Source organism: Ursus americanus, chromosome 14, assembly GCF_024610735.1.
Source record: "Ursus americanus isolate L20-20 chromosome 14, mUrsAme1.1.p, whole genome shotgun sequence".
Classification (NCBI taxonomy): Eukaryota; Metazoa; Chordata; class Mammalia; order Carnivora; family Ursidae; genus Ursus; species Ursus americanus.
Window position 1 is genome coordinate 58082344 of NC_142140.1, and position 17961 is coordinate 58100304.

The window sequence follows — 17961 nt, forward strand, 5'->3', positions numbered from 1 at the left end:
TCACTCCCTGTTCACATTGGGATATATTATTTATTACATATGCTATTTATTAATATGGGTTTTTCTTTTTTGTTGCTCCCAACTGGAATCTAAGAAGGATGAAGGCAGGGATTTTTGTGGTCATTTACTCTATCCCCAAGTGCAGAGAACAGTCTGGGTCATAGAAGATGTTTAACGAGTACAGTTGACCCTTGAACAACATGGGTTTGAACTGCACAGGTCCACTTACATGCAGATTTTTTTTATTAACACAGTGCAGTACTGTAAATGTATTTTCCTTAGTATTTTTTCTCTAGCTTACTTTATTGTAAGAATACAGTCTATAATACATACAGCATACTAAATACGTGTTAATCAGCCGTTTGTGTTATCAGTAAGGTTTCTGGTCAACAGTGGGCGATTATTAGTTAAATTTTGGGGGAGTCAAAAGTGACAAATTTTCGACAGTGCAGGACATCAGAGCCCATAACCCCCACGTTGCTCAACGGTCAACTGTATTTATTAGAGGAATATGTATACTCATTTTTGCTCGTGAATACACAGAACATCTTTGGAAGGTTACGCAAAGCGCTGCTAACGGTGTCTTTAGGAAGGGTTCTGGGGAATCAGATATTTGGATTAAGAGGGACTTTTTCTTGACAATGGATTGCCACAAAAAATCCATTAACTCTTAAAGGATACCTCTGTATTGGTTTGAACAGATTATTATATTGTACTATCTATTAAGAAAAGTTAATTGCAGAAATAGTGTGTATGAAATGATACCACTTTCATTAAATTAAAAGGCCATAGAAAAAATTCTAAAGGCTCTTCCCCTAACACCAGGAGACCACGCCCTAGCCACGCCCAGAGGAGGAGCCATGTCACAAGCCACGCCCACGGGCCGTTTCGTTTCCCCAGACACGCCCTAGATGGCAGGATTCGGTCCTGAGCACAAAGGCACTCCTGGTAGGCGGGGACTAGAGTGTTTCCACGCGGTGACTGGAAGACGCGGCCCGCCCCTCCCAGCTCTAAGCTTCCGCCTATCCGGATCTCCGGAAGCCTCACCTCTTCCGGCCCGGGAGCCGGAAGCGGAAGCACTTTGGTGGCCCGCGACTCCACGGGCCCGAAGCCCGCGCCCCTGCTTGGGCGGGCTAGCTGGCCGTACCGGCGGAGGGCGAGCGAAGGGTAGGGTGGGGCTCTGGGGGCAGCAGGATGGGTCTTTTTGGCGGCAAGCCTCGGTGGGACCCTGCGGAGGAGTCTCCGGAGGCCAATGGGCTGCGGGGACCCTGGTTGGGGGCGCCGCACGGTCTCTCCCGGGACCCCCTGACGTTCTCTCCAGACGGGGCTTGGCAGGCGCGCCGGCCCCGGGGGCCCTCCGCCTGGGCGGGTGGGTCGCTGTCCCTCCCTCGCGGAGGCCCAGAGGAGTTACGGGGCGGCGTGCTGCAGGCGCTGCCCTTGTGAATCCGTGTTCCTGTTGTGTACCTGTCCAAGCAGAGGGAGCGACCTCATGCGGAAGAAAGATTATTGCGGAAGGGGGAGCGCTGCCATCTCAGAACTTGCAGGCGTCTCAGAATTAGAAGGAGCTTTAAAACGGGGCGGGGGGGGGAGAGTCAGGAGGGGGAGGCGGAGATGAGCAGTGAAGTCTGGCTGTGTCCAGCCGATGCCCAGGAGAAGCTGATAGCGGGACTAGGGTTCACTTTTTTTTATTAAGATTTTATTTATTTGAGAGTGAAAGAGAGCGGCGGGGTGTGTGTGTGTGCAGAAGGGGCAGATGGAGGGAGGGAGAAGCAGGGCCCCCGCTGAGCAGGGAGCCCCACATCGGGTTCGATCCCAGGACCCCAGGATCATGACCCCAGCAGAAGGCAGACATCCAACCGACTGAGCCACGCAGGCGCCCCTAGGGTCCACTTTTTTAATGCGTGCGGGGGGCTGGGGACAAGTTCAGGGTCCTGTGGGAATGACAGATTCCTGAATAAAGTCTGGGTCGAGACAAAGCAGAGGCTAAGAGACAGGCAGCTGTGAACACTTGGTCAGACCCAAGCCTTGAAATGGTCAGAACCTGGATTTTGGAACCAGGCTGTTGGAAATCAAGCCCCACCACTATCACCTGTTAGCCGTGTGGCTTTGGGCAAGCGGCTTGACCTCTCTGACCGTGTTTCGACTGTAACATGGGCTTCACAGTACCTGCCTCTTAGGTCGTGGTGGTGATTAAATGAGTAAGAAGCAGCTTCTAACATTGGGGAACCCACCCGGGCACAGCTGGGCAGAGATGTTCTCCTTTTGAGCATAAACACTTTAACAGGCTGTCAACATCAGGCGAAGCCACCCTTTGACCCTTATGGATTAGGACAAACACAGAACATGAGAAGGCAGGCTGCTGGAATCACAGCAAAGATCATCCCATCCCTCTCCCTGCTGGTGTGCGTGAGGAGGGCTGCTGCTTTGCCAATCGCAGCTTCCCCTTCCTGTAGATGAGATCGGCCATCACAGAATGACTCCAGCTTCGAGACAGCCCCCAAAATCCAGAGCAAAGCCTGGCTCTCTCAAGCCTTCCTCAGTATTTCCAACCCTAAGCCTAAACCCTGTGATGAGTCCTTTCCAGCACCCTGTTACTGCGATGTCCTTCGGTTGGTGATGCTGTGTGTTCTCTCTGGCTGCCAGGGGCGATAAAGCACTGTGCCCAGCGGCAGGTGTGTTCCTGGTGGTCTTCGCCTGGGAAAGCAGTGCCTGGGGCTAATTGGAAGGACTTCTGGCAGTTTCCGCATGTTTTAGGCATTGTCACCGTGCAGCTGGGATTTCTATAGTTCTCCATCACGTGCAGAAGGGTGCAGAGCAAATCCCAACACGTGGCAAATCCTCATTATTATTCAGTAGCCAATTTTCGTCACAAAATTACTTCAAACGCTAGTTTAATTCTTGAATCCTGTGTTCAGGGCATTTAAAATACTTCCTTCCAGCTGCATGTTATTTCTTGTTTAGTGTGAAGTAATTCAAACAAAGGAAAAGCTCAGAGGCTAATATAACAAATCCCCTGTATTTGCCACCCAGATTTAATAAAGTGTAACTGGGTGTTTTTGATGCATAAAAATGTGAAGTTTGTGTTTGAAGCTCTCTCTGAAACCCCCTCCTGACTCCCCAGGGGAATGCGGTGTTGAGTATGCTAGCCCATCTTTCCAGTTCGTGTCATTCCTGTCATTCCTTTGACCTCTTGTGTCCTCATCCTTGAACAGGGGATGGAGCTTTCGAGTGGTCTTGGAGCGCTTACCTAACTGCAGATGGTATTGTCCTTCATACAGCTGTCCTCTTTGAAAACTATCAACCAGTCATTAAAATTGTAGATTATCTGACAACACAGGAAAATGTATTGTTTAAAGATTTTAAGTAATCTCTACACCCAACGTGGGGCTGGAACCCACGACCCCGAGATCGAGTTTGTTTCTTTTCAGTGTTGAATGGTAACCCTTGTCTGAATGTCCCACGGTTCGTTTATCCACTTACCTACCGAGGGACATCGCGAACATTCCAGGTTTTGGCAGTTATGCACAGACCTGGTATTGGCAGTTATGCACAGACCTGCTGTACCAGGTTTTTGTGAGGACGTGTTCTCAGCTCCTTCGGGTAAACGCCGAGGAGCACTATGACGGCTGGATCCTAGGGTAAGAGCGTGTGCGGTTGTGTAAGAAGTCATGAGTGAGTGCGGCGTGGCCGGCCAGTTCCTGGTCCCCGAGCTGCTCCTGGCTGTGGGCGGAGCCCCTGCTGCGTGACATCCTCGCTGGCCCTCGGGGACGGCGGCGTCGGATGTGGGGCATTCTAGCAGACAGGTGCTGGCAGCTCCTGCTTTAATTCGCGTGTCCCGATGACATGGACGGCGGAGCATCTTTCTATGTGCTCTTCGCCATCTCTGCATCTTTGGCGAGGAGTCTCTGGCTGTTTTTGCTGGAGACGCTTGTTTTCTTGTTGCTGGGTCTTAAGGATTCTTTGTGTGTTTTCAGTACACCTCCTTTATCAATATGTATGTTTCGCAAGGGTATTCTCCAGTCTCCAGCCTGCCTTTCCTCTCTCAGCGTCCGTCCCACAGACCCGGAGGTTTTGATTTGAGTCAAGTCTGGCCCATCAGTTCTGTCTCTCCTGGATCCCGGGGGCCCGGGGGCAGGGGGCCGGCACAGGTGGCTGAGCCCGGGCTGCTGCGGTGGATGTGGATCGCACTTGGGAAGGTGGCTGGCAGTCAGGGCCTTTCAGACGGTCTGTGTGCCAGGAAGGGAGGGCATGGCTGGAGGGACAAGGGGGTCAGCTGGGGGTTCTGGGTCAGGAGACGGCAGGTGTGGGCATGGAAAGGCCCCCGATCGGGATGGTGTGGAGCAAGAGGAACTTAGCCTGTCCGGTTCTGGAGGCCGCGGGTCTCAGATCCAGGGGTCGCGGAGCCACGCCCCTCTGAAGGCGTGGGGGGCGGGGTGCTTCCTGCCTCTCCCGGCTTCCGCAGGCTGCTGGCCATCCTGGGTCTGATAAGGACACCAGGCACTGGACAGAGCCCCGCCCTTTCCAGTGTGATGTCTTCCTAACTAGTGACCTCTGCAGAGACCCTGGTTCTAAGGAAGATCGCGGGCTCAGGTAGCAGACGCTTAGCAGTTGAACCGTTTCACACAGCGGAGGGGCCAGCCTTGCAGGTGATGACGAGGCAGGGCGGGCAGGGAGGACGGAGCACGGGGTCCTCCCGTCGGGGACGGTGGGACCTTCGATGCTGCAGGTTGGAGGGTGGGAGTCGGCCAGAAGGAGGAGTGGAGTGGGACAGGGGAGGGGTATGTGACGGAGACCAGACGGGAAGTTGGGCACGGCAGTGGGGAGAGGCTGTCCCAGGAGAATAGCCCAGCAGGGTGGGCGAGCCTTTGGGGATCAGCCAGGACTAGGTCTCCTGCTCCCCGAGGGGGTGCGGTGGAGGCCTTTGTGCTCCTTGCAGACCGGCCCAAGACCGAAGGCAGGAGAGGGTCCGCGAATGGAGGCTGGAGGGTGGGGGGCGGCGGTCGAAGGCCCTCCTGGGTCTCCCTTTGTTCTCCCATCTGGACACTTTTCCACATTCATTTAGGGTTCCTGGGCCCAATTCCCATGTGGGGGGGGCTGGTCCCCACACATTACCCCAAGCAGCTCTCAGACCCCAGCTGGGTCCACGACCTCTTCCTCAGTTTCCATTAATTTATACAGAACTCAGAGAAGCAGGGCCCCTAATTTGTTCAAGCCTGTGAATCAACAGCCACATGAAGAGATGAGGTGCGTAGGGCGAGGTCCCCAACAAAGGAGCTTCTGTCCCCGCGGAGCTGGGGCTGGCGCAGCGGCACATGGGAGTGCTGTGGTTCCCACAGGGGAAAGCTGTAAAAATGCCAAAAACCGAGCGTCCTGGGTGTTCTCGGCGGCTCTGTTAGGTAGTTCTGATTCACTAAGTTGTAGGCCTTGGCGGCCGCAGCCTCCAACACAACTCCCGCCCTTCCCCCCGCTGAGGTTGGGGTGGCGTGGGACTGAAAGTTCTCCGGCAGCCAGCCCCGTCCTTAGGTCACCTAAGGGCTTTCCAAAAGTCACCTCCTTAGCATAACAAGGCAGCATAACCAACCTTCCTGGAAATGCCAAGAGTTTTAGCAGCTGTGGGCCACAAGCCACGGACGAGACCACATACATGTGAGGAATATGTATTTTGGTGACCTGAATAATAAAATGTATATGGGTGTGTGTGTGTGTGTGTATATATATATATATATATATATATATATATATATATATATATATATATATAATTTATTTATTTTAAGTCATCTCTGCACCTGACGTGGGGCTCAAACTCAGGACCCTGAGATCAAGAGTCCTGTGCTCTTATCAACTGAGCCAGCCAGGCACCCTGAAAATGCATATTTCCTTCTGGTTTTTGTTTGTTTTTAGGAATGAAGGGAAGAGAAAACTGTTTAGGGTAGGGAATTTATTTTTTTAAAGATTTTTATTTTTAAGATTTTATTTTTATTTATTTGACAGAGAGACAGCCAGCGAGAGAGGGAACACAAGCAGGGGGAGTGGGAGAGGAAGCAGGCTCCCAGCAGTTTTAAAGATTTTATTTATTTATTTGAGAGAGAGAGAGAGAGAACAAGCAGGGGGAGCAGCAGACTGAAAGGGTGTGGGAGAAGCTGACTCCCCGCTGAGCAGGGAGCCCAATGCGGGGCTCGATCCCAGGACCCCGAGATTATGACCTGAGCTGAAGGCCGACTGAGCCCCCCAGGTGCCCCTACAATGCATATTTCTTATGAATCCAGCACCGCGTGCACCCGCGTGGATTCTCGCCGAGGGGCTGTGGTGGGTAGTATCCAGCGCGCAGTCGGGTGAAATTTTTCTCCTCCTTGGCCCTTTCGTGCAGTGTTTGTGCAACTGTAAACTCATCGCGTTGATCCTTTCATATCCACGCTTAGTATCTGCTGTGGTCTGAAGGTTTGTGTCCCCCACCCCCCATCCCTGTGTTGAAACCGGACCCCCAGGGCGAGGGTGTCATGAGGGTGGGGCCCCCGGGAAAGGGATTAACACCCCGGAAGCCATCCCAGAGAGCTCCCTCACACCTTCCACCGCACGGCGATGGGCATCTGGGACTAGGAAGTGGGCCCTCCCCAGACACCGAGTCCACCAGAGCCTTGACCTTGGACTTCCTAGGACTGAGACAGTACCCATTTCTCAGATGGGGAAAGTCTGTGTGCCAGTCTCCCACCCCAGTGGCACCTGGAGCTGCCTCAGGAGGCGAAGCCGTGCCCGATGTCTGGATGGACCTGGATTTATGCCTCCCGGCTGGGCTAGGCCACCTTCTCATCCTTGAGTCAAAATCATAGTCTCCCCTTTGCAGGGCTTATGGGCTGACTTGTGTCCCCCACAGGTTATATGTGGAAACCCTGACCCCCAGGACCTCGGAGTGTGGCCTTACTTGGAGAAAGGGTCTTTAACGAGTGATTACGGTAAGGGGGCGTCCAATCCGACCAGTGTCCTTAGAAGTAAAAGAGATTAGGGTACACCTTGACTCCCGGGGCCGGGGTGCACAGAGGCACGGGAGGGGCTGTCTGCAAGCCAGGGGGGGCCTCCAGAAAACCAGCCCCACCCACACCTTCAGCTGGGACCCCAGGCCTCCAGAGCCATGAGGGCAAGTGTCTGCTGTTTAAGCCGCTCTGTCTATGGTGTTCTGTCTTGGTGGCCCCAGCTGACTAATTGCACTGGCTTATTATGAAAATTTAATGAGCTCACCCGTGCTCGGTTGACGCCCCCATGACCTCATCGCTGCTCAGCAGTGGTGCCTTATTAACAAGGCTGTGCTCCATTCTCAAGGTTAAGTGGCTTTCACGTTAAACCTACTTCCCCAGGATGGGGAAGGATCTGAGGTTGGTGTCTGATAGATGGCCGTAGATCAGTGTTAATGGCTCAGACGGGACTCCAGAAAGCACACTCCCCAGAGGGGCCATGGGATGAGGGGGAGCATTCCGGCATTGTCACTGTCCAGCCCAGCAGCGATCCAGCTGCTGACGTCCCCAGACTGGTGCCCCCAGCAGGTCCCTGGTCTGGGTGGTGTGGGCGTGTGGGCACCGTCCCATCACGTGGTGGGGGATGCTTCATGGTCATGCCAGAGGCTGGCTGGACGAAGGCCCTGGTGCCCCGCTGGCTGGTGTCTGAGATGGGGAGGGAGTTTTCTGGGGGCTGGGGACAATCCCGGAACCCCATTCATGAGTTCATTGGCCACCCTGGCCTAGTCAGCAGCCAGATGTCTCCGAGCTAATCTGCAAAACAGGGATGTTGCGGCCCCTCCACGCGCCGGGCAGGCCCTGAGTGTGGCGGCCTCGAGGGCTAGGGGAGGCCTGGGGCTGCTTGGCCCTCCCTCCCCGCCTGCCCCCAGCCCTGCCTGCCAGCGCCTTGTGCCTTAAGATGGAGGGTTGCTGGTTTCTCCGGAGGTGGTCACAGGGGAGTGGAAAATCAATCCCACCTTCCTCACAAGGGCCTGCCTTCTCCCCAAAGTTGGAGGCTCCTCTTTCCCAGGCCTGGAGCTGGGCAGGTGGCCAGGGCTGGGCTCCACTTCCCCTCCCGTCTCTGGGCCTTACAGCAGGTGGAAGGGCCGCTGCTGCCTGGACATGGAGGGTCTTGCTCAGACCTCCTGCCCACTCGTGCCACGTCTCCCTGGGTGGAGCGTTGCCTCCAGGCCCCCAGTGTGCTCGGCCCCTGGGGGACACGGACAGCTCTGGGTGCGGCTGGCCGAGCCCCCGGCTGATGGCAGAATGACACGTTCAGTTTCCTGGCAGGTGTCAGAGCTGCCCATCTGCAAATAAATCCACGCTGGGGTCAGGACTTGAACGAGGGAATGTCAGGGGACCCCGTCCAGTGCACACAGTGATCTTGGGAAGAAGACCCCCGCAGCACGCTCCTCATGAGCTCAGCTCCACGGGGGTCTGCGCACCCTGCCCTCCCGTGTGGGTCACCCCAATTTCTTCAGGATCAGCCTCGCTTGTAAGATAATCCTTTCCCAAGTGTTTACCACCTGTGCCATTTGGGGTGACAGCAGCTCACCCCTTGAGTTTGTCACGAGTACCGATGAGCCTGTTCCCGAAAGGCCAGAATCCCAAGAAGGGGTCCCCCCCCCCCGCAAGGGTTTTGTACATGCAACAAGGGCTGTGTGTCTCTGTGGAGGAGGGAAGACACAACCGTGAGGGAAGGGAACCCAGGCCAGGGCCGGACATCCCGGGAAGGCTGGGGCGCGGGTGTCATTGGCTGCCATCCAGGAAATCTTGACTGTCCCATCGCATGCAGTGTGCAGGGCGGGCAGGCTGTGCTGTGAGTCTAGACATGTCACCTGCATCCAGGAGCCCCTTCCGTGGAGCGTGGCCACACCAGGGTCAAGGGCAGTTTCTGACGGGGGCCCTTCAGTGAGCCTGGAGAGAACCTGGAGGTGACTTTTCAGGGGACGAGACTCCAGGTGGCCGGGGTGCCGCTGCCGTCTTCCTCTGCTGGGTGGGCGCTGTGAAGGTCGCTCTCCCAGAGCTCGGTGGTTCTGAATCGAAGCCATCAGTCTTCTCCAGTATTGAAGCGTATGTCGTTTTGTCTGCTGCGGGTCAGAGGAGGGGGGGCCAGGGCCGTGGACGTCCTGCGAGGTCTCCGTGGTGGGAGTGGGGGGGGGCTCCGGAGGGGAGGGTGCAAGATTTGGAAGGACCAGGAGCAGTGAGTTTTAGCATTCGTTTAGATGTCCCGTGTGTGGTGGGAGCACACTGGGTCACCAGATGAACCAGTCTGCCGTGGACGTAGTTTCCCACAGTGGTCCTCTGAACTAAAGGAGAAGATCCCAGTTTAGCCCCTCAATAAACCTAGATTCAGTGCTAGCTGGCTGGATCAGCGTCTACAGGACCAGAGTTCCCTTGGAGGACAGTTTGGAGTTGATTGTCGTGGTCTCAGAGCGGGTTCTGTGGGAGCTGGAGGTCTGTTGCGTTCAGCCGGCTTAGGAGAAGCTGCTTTAATTTCTCAGAGATTTCCAGCAAGTGTTCTAACATTTGCCAAAGGTTAGGGGTTTGCTTGTTTAAGTCCCTTTCAGGGAGTTGCGGTCGGGCCGGCTTCATCCCGTGTGTGGCTTGACTCCCGCCAGTAAGCATGTGGACTAATTGATACACATCTGAGAAACCGGGGCTGTAGGTTTGAATGACTCTGTTAAATTCTTCATCAAACCTATGGGGAGCCTCAATCACTTTAGGAAACGCTTTATGGCTCAGAATTTGGCCTTAGTCCAAGGGACATAAGAAACACGGGGTTTGATGGGATCCTGAGAAGACTTCACTGTATGGGGACCCATTTTAACAGGTGCAGGAGAGGAAGGATCGGGGCAAGATTCAGAGGCAGAGGTATGCTCAGGGAAAGGATTTAGGATGAGGGCAGGGTACACAGGAGGGGGGAATGGGGCAGAGGGAAGAGGGCACTGGAAGTGGGGCCTGAGCAGCAGGTGGCTGCCCCCCAGCGTGTCTGGTGACAAAGGTGGGGGAGGGGAAAGAGGCTCAGGAGCCATTTTGACACCTTTCGATGGTTTATTGGTCACGGTTATTTATTTATCTTTGGCCACAGTTTTGTTTTATTTTATTTTTAAATTTGACATTGGCCACAGCAACTTCTTTTCTTTTCTTTTTTTTTTAAGATTTTATTTATTTATTTGAGAGAGAGAGCACAAGCTGGGGAGAGAGGCAGAGGGAGATGGAGAAGCAGGCTCTCCACTGAGCAGGGAGCCCAATGAGGGGCTCGATCCCAGGACCCTGAGATCATGACCCGAGCTGAAGGCAGATGCTTCACCGACTGAGCCACCCAGGCGCCCCCCCCAACAGTTATTTTAGAAACAGTATTTTGCAAAGAGCCAAAGTTAGAATTCTGAAAATGTTCGGAAGCTCAGGTACCAGTTAAAGTGGGCATCCATTCCGTTTTTGTTGTTGTTTTGCAACCAAAACTTACTCATTTAATTTTGAGTAAAACAGGTTTGGGGAGATGGAAAGTTCCCCCGGCAGGACCACTGAAGTTGTAGGTCTCTTTTGGTTCAGTCCACGTAGTTAGACATGCACATGAGGCGGGGGCACAGTTGTTACAACTGAAAGAAGGAGGTGATGCCCGCAAAGCATTCTGATGACAGATCCCATTTCTTAGAGGGTTTTCTCTAGAAGAAAAAGGAAAATATCTCGAAGAACACCGTTTCAACAGGAGTCAGACCAAAGGCCCGCGCATTTCCAACAGGCACAGATCCGAGAGGAACAGCCCAGTTCTATCCAGGTGCTTGAACAAAAGCCAAATGAGTAGTCAGAGAGGACAAGCCCCGAATACAGGTCCCGAAAGACCCTGCAGAGCACAGGCGGGGAGTGGGCTCTGAGCCCAGGACGACACTTACCCTCCTGCTCAGAAAGCAGTGAGCACAGTGGGCTCTGGGGGACACGCACCGGTGTGCTCAGCAGGTTGGAGAGGCTGGGGTCTGCTCTGGGTGCATGCGTGATAATCAAGTAACATTGACCTTAAAAATAAAACTGTCAGTGGGGCATCTGGGTGGCTCAGTTGGTCAAGTGTCTGCCTCCTGCTGGGGTGGTGATCCCAGGGTACTGGGATCCAGCCACATGTCAGGCTCCCTGCTAGTCTGCTCTTGGCCTCTCCCTCTGCCCCTCCCCACTGCTCTTTCTCTCTCTCTCAAAATAAATAAATAAATAAAAATCTTTAAAAAGAACCCCATCAGTTATTTTTCCAGGAAAAATGGGTTCATCTGGGAATAGCAGAGAATTGTAATATGGGACACATAAGCCACAACAAAACCACAGGCAAGTCTGGAGAAGGAAGGGAGGACTGCTCTTTTATAGAGGAGAAGGGGACGTGGGGAGGGCTGTTGCAAAGAAAATATCCATTGACAAACTGGGGATTCCACGTGTCATGGCTTCTCATTGGCTAAGTTGTGAGTGTCTCTCATTGGCTGGGCTGTGAGTGTCTCTCATTGGCTGAGCTGTGACCGTCTCTCATTGGCTGGGCTGTGATCATTTCTCATTGGCTGGGCTGTATCATTGGCTAAGCTGTGAGTGTCTCTCACTGGCTGAGCCTCATTGGCTGGGCTGTTGCTGGGGCAGTGAAGTCCCAGCTAAAGTAGTGTGAACTCGCAGGGTGCTGGGCTTCCTCCCGGGTCTGCCTTGAGGACCAGGACAGGGAGGAGGGCTCCCCCTGCTGGCCTCCATTTTAATAAGGCTTTCTTTTATTAATTTTCACTCCCTTTTGATGGCTGAATAACATTCCAGTGTATGGATGGACACCTTTATTTATGGATTAGTTGATGGCCATTTGGGTTGTTTCGACTTTTGGGCTGTTGTGAATGTACCACTGTGAACAGGCATGAACACGTTTTTGTGTGGGAATGTTTTCATTTCTCCTGGGTTCTGGCTTGTAATTCTTGTGGATATATATCTGGGAGTGGAATTGCTGGATCATGTCATAACTCCATGTCTGACTTTCTGTGGATCGCAGAACTGTTTCCCGAAGGGTCGTACCATTTATATAGTCACACCAGCCGTGTACAAAGTGCTTCAACTTCTCCGAGTCCTGGTAGCACTTGTTATCATCCGTCGTTTTGATAATACCCATCCCAGTGTGTGTGTACAGTAGTGTGTTGTTATAATTTTGCATTTTCCTAATGAATAATGACGTTGAGCATCTCTTCATCTGCTTATCAGCAATTCGTATGTCTTCTTAGGAGAAATATCTATTAAAATCTATTGCCCATTTTTCATTTGTTTTGGTCTTTTTATTTTATTTAAAACAATTTTTGAAGATTTATTTAAGAGAGAGAGCAAGCCCATGAGCTGAGGGAGGGGCAGAGGGAGAGAATCTCAAGCAGATGCCCCACTGAGTGGGGAGCCCGACACGGAGCTGGATCCCGGGCCCCGAGATCGTGACCTAAGCGGAAACCAAGAGTTAGACATTCAACCGACTGAGCCATCCAAATGCCCCCGTTTTGGTCTTTTTGTTGTTAAGTGTTGCATCTTTTTTCTAAGACCTTAAATATTTTTTCTTTGTCGTTTTATCTTAGAGGGAGGGAACAACTTAAAATCAAGGCGCCTGGGGTGCCCGGCTGGCTTGGTCAATGGAGCCTGTGACTCTTGATCTCAGGGTCATGAGTTTGAGCCCATTGGTCTCAGAGTTTGCTTAGGAAAAAAAAAGTCAAGGAGCCAACTTCTAAACAGGGTATTTTTGGAGAACAGATGTTCAGCGGCATGCAAACGGTAAGCTTCACAATGGGGCGGGTCCTGCCCTTTGCTGTTGGAGACGTCAGTACCAGAAGTTAGGCAAGAAGCAAAGGAGTAGGAGAGAAATGTGAGAGACGGGGCTTTTGTTCCAGACGTACTGCATCTCAGGAGAAAGTCTGTGAAAAGTATGAATCAGGAGGAAACGAACACACACTTTTCCCGTCAGAGGCCAGCTGGCAGCTTCTATCTGGCTTGCTGCCGCGTGTTTTCTGGGGCCTCTGCTACCGCACCCTGAGATCAGCCACGGACAGCCCGAGAGGAAGGGCCTGGCTGTGTCCCAGGGCCACTTGGACCAAGGTAGGCAGTGGGTCGGATTTGGCCCGCGTGCCGGCCTTTGCCAGCTCCACCGTAAAGCTAACTCAGACTTTTTTTCGGAACATTCCCACAAGTAAACGTTTCCACAACATTTCTTGGACTAAATGAGTGTTTGGAAGAGAAATCGGGAGTAAACGTGATCCAAAAGCCACATTATGAAAGATCTCAGATAGTCACGAGTATGATGGATCCTTCTAGTGAACCATCACGTGCAGACAGCCCACGCCGGGGACTTTCACCCCAGGGCATAGGAGGGGTTCAGGCCGGCGGCGCCCCCCCCCCACAGCCGGTTGGGGACCCTGCAGCCACCTTTCCTCCCCTGTCAGCAGGTGCAGCGGGGGCGCACATGGGGCAGGGAGCCCCCTGAACGAGAGTGGATCTCTCGAGAGCTGGGGTCACCACCGCACATCGCTTGGGACAAACGTGCTCAGGGGACTGAGCCACCAGGCGGCCCTGTTTTCCACTTTCAATGTCCCATCCTGCATTGACCCCACTCTCCCTAGGCTGAGGGCACGCGGTGACCCATAGCGGTCTCACCCATTGTTGTGCAGAATCGGCTGGTCCAAAGGAATACACAGGCATCGTGAGACACCGTCTGTTCTCATCGCCTCCCTCTGACCCATTGGTGAGCGAGGGGCCCCCCACCCCAAGGTCACGGGGACAACCAACACACAGCACCCGACACGGGGCAGATGACCTGAAGCCATTTATTCCTCACAGACTCACAGTTTGGGGGTGCAGGACACCACAGGCCCCTCGCGCCACGCGGGGGACGCAGTCAGGGACAGAGTGACCGCAGGGGCTGCAGGAGGCGGGCTTCGCAGTGATGGCGCCGCCGCCCTGGTTCCCGGGGAGGATGAGCTTGGCTTGGAATGAATCCGAGGTTGCAGGGGGAGAAGCCGGAGCTGTGACCGGTCCCTGGGGAGGGGTGGAGGCTGGGGGACTTTATTGGTGGGCGCAGAGTTGGGGCTGGGCTCCTGTCCGCGGTTGAGAGACGTTCCCGAGGGTGGTGGCCGCGCTGTGCACATCCCTTCATTCATCTCTGCTTGTGAATGGCGCTGCAATGACCACTGACCTACGAGTATCGATTGCAACCCCGTTTCCGGCTCCTGTGGGTGTATACCTACCCCTGGAATCCCTGGGGCACAGGTCCGTTCTTGTCTAACGGCTTGAGGAGCCCCTGGACGTTTCCACTGCCCCTGCACCCGTTCCCCTTCCCACCAGCCCCGGGCAACCATTGCCACTGCTCCACGTCTCAGCAAGGTGAGCTCACGCCTCCTACTTTTCCGTATTCAGAGGATTGCACATCTGGGCCCCTCAGGGGTCAATCACACGGGAAACAGCTTGCCCGCAGCTCACCTTTTATATGCAAACCAGCCGATCCAGAGCCTGCCCCCACCCCCTCCTCTATGTGGCTTGCACCCTGGGTCGCTGTGCCCCTGCTCTAACACCCCAGGCCCAGGCCTGCGCGAGTGGGGGTAGCCCCCCCCCCCCAGACTAGCTGTGGTTATTCGGGCTAGCCCGTCCTCGGCCTGCATCCCTGCCTCGCCTCCTTCTTCCTGATGGGACCGCAATCAATGCTCTTGCCCCCATTTCCCGGTTATCCATGTCCTCCCCACGACCGCCGGTGCTTCCCTGAGTGGCCCTGTGTGGCTGGGAGCCACGAGTGACAGGTGACCTTCTCACGGTAGGTTTGTGTGGTGACGGGTGGTGAGCAGGTTGGGGCGGTGACGGTTTCTCGGGGCCATGCAGCTGTTGAATCGTAGGTCCCACACCTGACAGTAAACCACCTTCTGTGTCAGCTGTGCCTCAGACAGACAGACGGACAGACAAGCCGACTTCTCAGTGCCCATCACCGGCTCATCACACCTGAACTGTAGTAAAACCCACATTTCAAGAACAGCTGAGACTGATTCCTTTTTTAATTTTTAAATAAGTTCTTTGCCCAACATGGGGCCCGAACTCGTGACCCTGAGATTAAGAGTCGCAGCCTCTACCGGGAGAGCCAACCGGGCACCCTGTTTCATTTTTTTCTAAAAAGATTTTATTTATTTATTTGACAGAGAAACAGCCAGGGAGAGAGGGAACACAAGCAGGGGGAGTGGGAGAGGAAGAAGCAGGCTCCCAGCAGAAGAGCCTGATGTGGGGCTCGATCCCAGAACGCTGGGATCACGCCCTGAGCCGAAGGCAGACGCTTGCCCAGTTTTGATTTCACACTTAGTTTGGAGAAGGTTCTCAGGCCTTTTCCAGAGGCCTTGACATTTACTTTGTTTATAAGGGCCGATCACACTTAGAGGAAGAGCTTTCATTCTCCCTTTTAAAAATAAGGAAACAGATTTCTCCTTTTCTTTCTTTCTTTTTTTTTTTTTTAGCGTTTTCTTTAGAGACTTGTGTTTATAAACCCTTTCTCTGTTCTTTGAGATGTAAGTAAACCTCTGTAAAAGCTAAGGAGGGCACTTGCCTGCTTTCCCACCAAGAGTCTTTGCTGGGAGCTAACACTTTGAAATGCAATCATCAAGGGGGGGGTTCCTCCACTTTGTGGGGAGGGTGGGAGCCTAACCTGCAGTGGGGGCCTCTGACTCAGTTGCAAAACTACCAGTCATAAAGATAAGAGAAGTTTGTTTCTTTTCTTTGCATAAAGCCGATTAACTAATACAGAGGGTCACCCAGTTCCCAGGTGGCTCGAGGAGGCGCGATCGCGATCCCAGGACAAGGCTGTTGGTTTTTTTTTTTTTTTTTTTTTTAAGATTTTTTAATTTTTATTTATTTGACAGAGATAGAGACAGCCAGCGAGAGAGGGAACACAAGCAGGGGGAGTGGGAGAGGAAGAAGCAGGCTCATAGAGGAAGAGCCTGATGTGGGGCTCGATCCCACAACGCCAGGATAACGCCCTGAGCCGAAGGCCGACGCTTAACCTCTGTGCCACCCAGGCGCCCCAAAGGCTGTTGGTTTCTGTCACGTGAAGACTGGTGGCGGCTCAGCTTGAGACCATGTATGTCATGATTCGCCTTTGCTTGTCTGAGCAGGTGGGAGAGATTTCTTTCTGTTTTGCAATCGCTTAAGAGGACTGTCTGGGACTCAGGTCACATTCTGGTCTAGTGCTGATTCAGAAATAAAACTGTTTTCATTCTCTCCTAGCTTCGTGAGGGTTTTTTCTGGGTTGGCGGGAGGTTTTGTTTTCAATTATATTTCCCAACAGAGAGCAATATTCAAGTAGCCTGAGTTTGGAAATCAGCCCAGCGTATATTTAAAAACTGGTTCCTAAGTTTCTATCGGTTTACACCCCTTTAGGAAGATCACAAAAGTCACCAATTGAGATGAGAAGCCGTAGGATTTATTTTTTAATTGAACCGGAAAAGCAAAGTGTATTGCAATGTGTACACGGTGTTACTTTTTTATAACAAAGAAAACAAAACAGGTGGGTGAACCTGTTTTTGCATAAATACTGACCAGATGGACAAGAAACCCAATTGCTGAAGGACATGCTCCCAGCAAGCCTTAGGTTTCTAAATCAGGCTGATTTTTTTTTTTTTTAATATGTGACACTCATTATTAACGTGGACAAGAAAAAATGTTTAAATAGTTTATAATTCAAATGTGATTTATTTTTAATTGGAAGTCACTTTTCTACATAGGAAATCATTCTCAAATACGTTCCTCTTGTTAAAAAAGAAACAACAGGCCCCGAATGGAGTCACTGGTTCCAAGTTCCACATCAGCACACTGAGACTTAACACCTAATCTAATTGCAGTTTTGGCCTCTCCGAGTCACTCAGTAATTGCCTGGTCAGCGCCAGTGAGATAACCTGCCGGGTAGACCCCCTTTTCCCCGAAGGAAGGTAACCTTGCCTGAAACAATCCATTTGTTGCTAGAAACTTCTTTTTCCCGTCCCCTTCTGCCTATAAAAGCCTATTTTATAGCTCCTGGGAGCTCCTGTCCATCTGCTAAGATGGGATGTTGTCTGAGTCATGAATCATTAAATAAAGCCAATTACATATTCAAATGTACTCAAATGGATTCTGTTTTGAATGCCCCAGAACACTCATTTTTCTGAAAGTGAATAACACCTTTTTGCAAAACAGAAAAATGAATTTTTATAATTACGTTTGTAAGTAAAATGGTCAATGATACCGGAGTTTGTACTTCTCTATCCAAAACTGGGGGATATTTTTGAAATGAGCAGTCATATTAAATGCTGCTGTTGGTGTGTTAAAGAGTTTCAGGTCCAAAATAAATGTGTTTCAGGTTTTATGGCTTTTAAATAGGTTAAAATAAGAATTCAATTGCTTTCAAGATATCACAGCCTTTTATATTGCAAAATTGTCTAGAGATACACTCAGAAATGGATCTAAAAACATTTCCTTGTAGGGTGTGAAGATTTAATATGAAGAAGGCATCCCTAAAGGAGTCACTAAAAAAAAAGTCGGAAGGACACTGAGGAAGCAGGGCCTATGCACATCTCCTGTTTCAATGTTCAGAACACCATGAACTTTTGACTTTTGTCGACTGCCACTGGACCAGCTCCTGGAACACATCTTCCTACTGGGGACTGAAATAGAGATAATGTAATGCCTGTTAGCCGAAGAGCCAATCAGGTATTAGATAGTCAGTTCAAACTCTGCCAGCACCAATCATAATTCTTTCAAAACAACTTATGTAACCTTGTATTTTTCGCCTTTATAAGCCTGCGCTCCTCGCTAGCAATTTGGAGCACACTTTGGGTTTTGACTCTGTCTCCCAGAGTGCAATGCCCAAGACCCCCAGTACATGCTTTTACTTGTTTTATAGTCTTGCGCTCTTGACTGTGAAGAGGAAAATGCACATCTGGGAATTCTAACATTTCACACTGTGGCTGTGCTGAGTGGGGTCCTG

At 52.1% G+C, this 17961-nt stretch overlaps 1 long non-coding RNA gene across 1 annotated transcript; it reads left to right on the forward strand.

Annotated features, from left to right (window-relative positions):
• The first annotated feature begins 1057 nt into the window (after positions 1-1057).
• Positions 1058-16226, forward strand: LOC148108999 (uncharacterized). Its single transcript, XR_015726737.1, has 3 exons — positions 1058-1167; positions 6875-6953; positions 15863-16226. It is a non-coding gene; the product is annotated as an uncharacterized LOC148108999 (long non-coding RNA).
• Positions 16227-17961: the final 1735 nt, after the last annotated feature.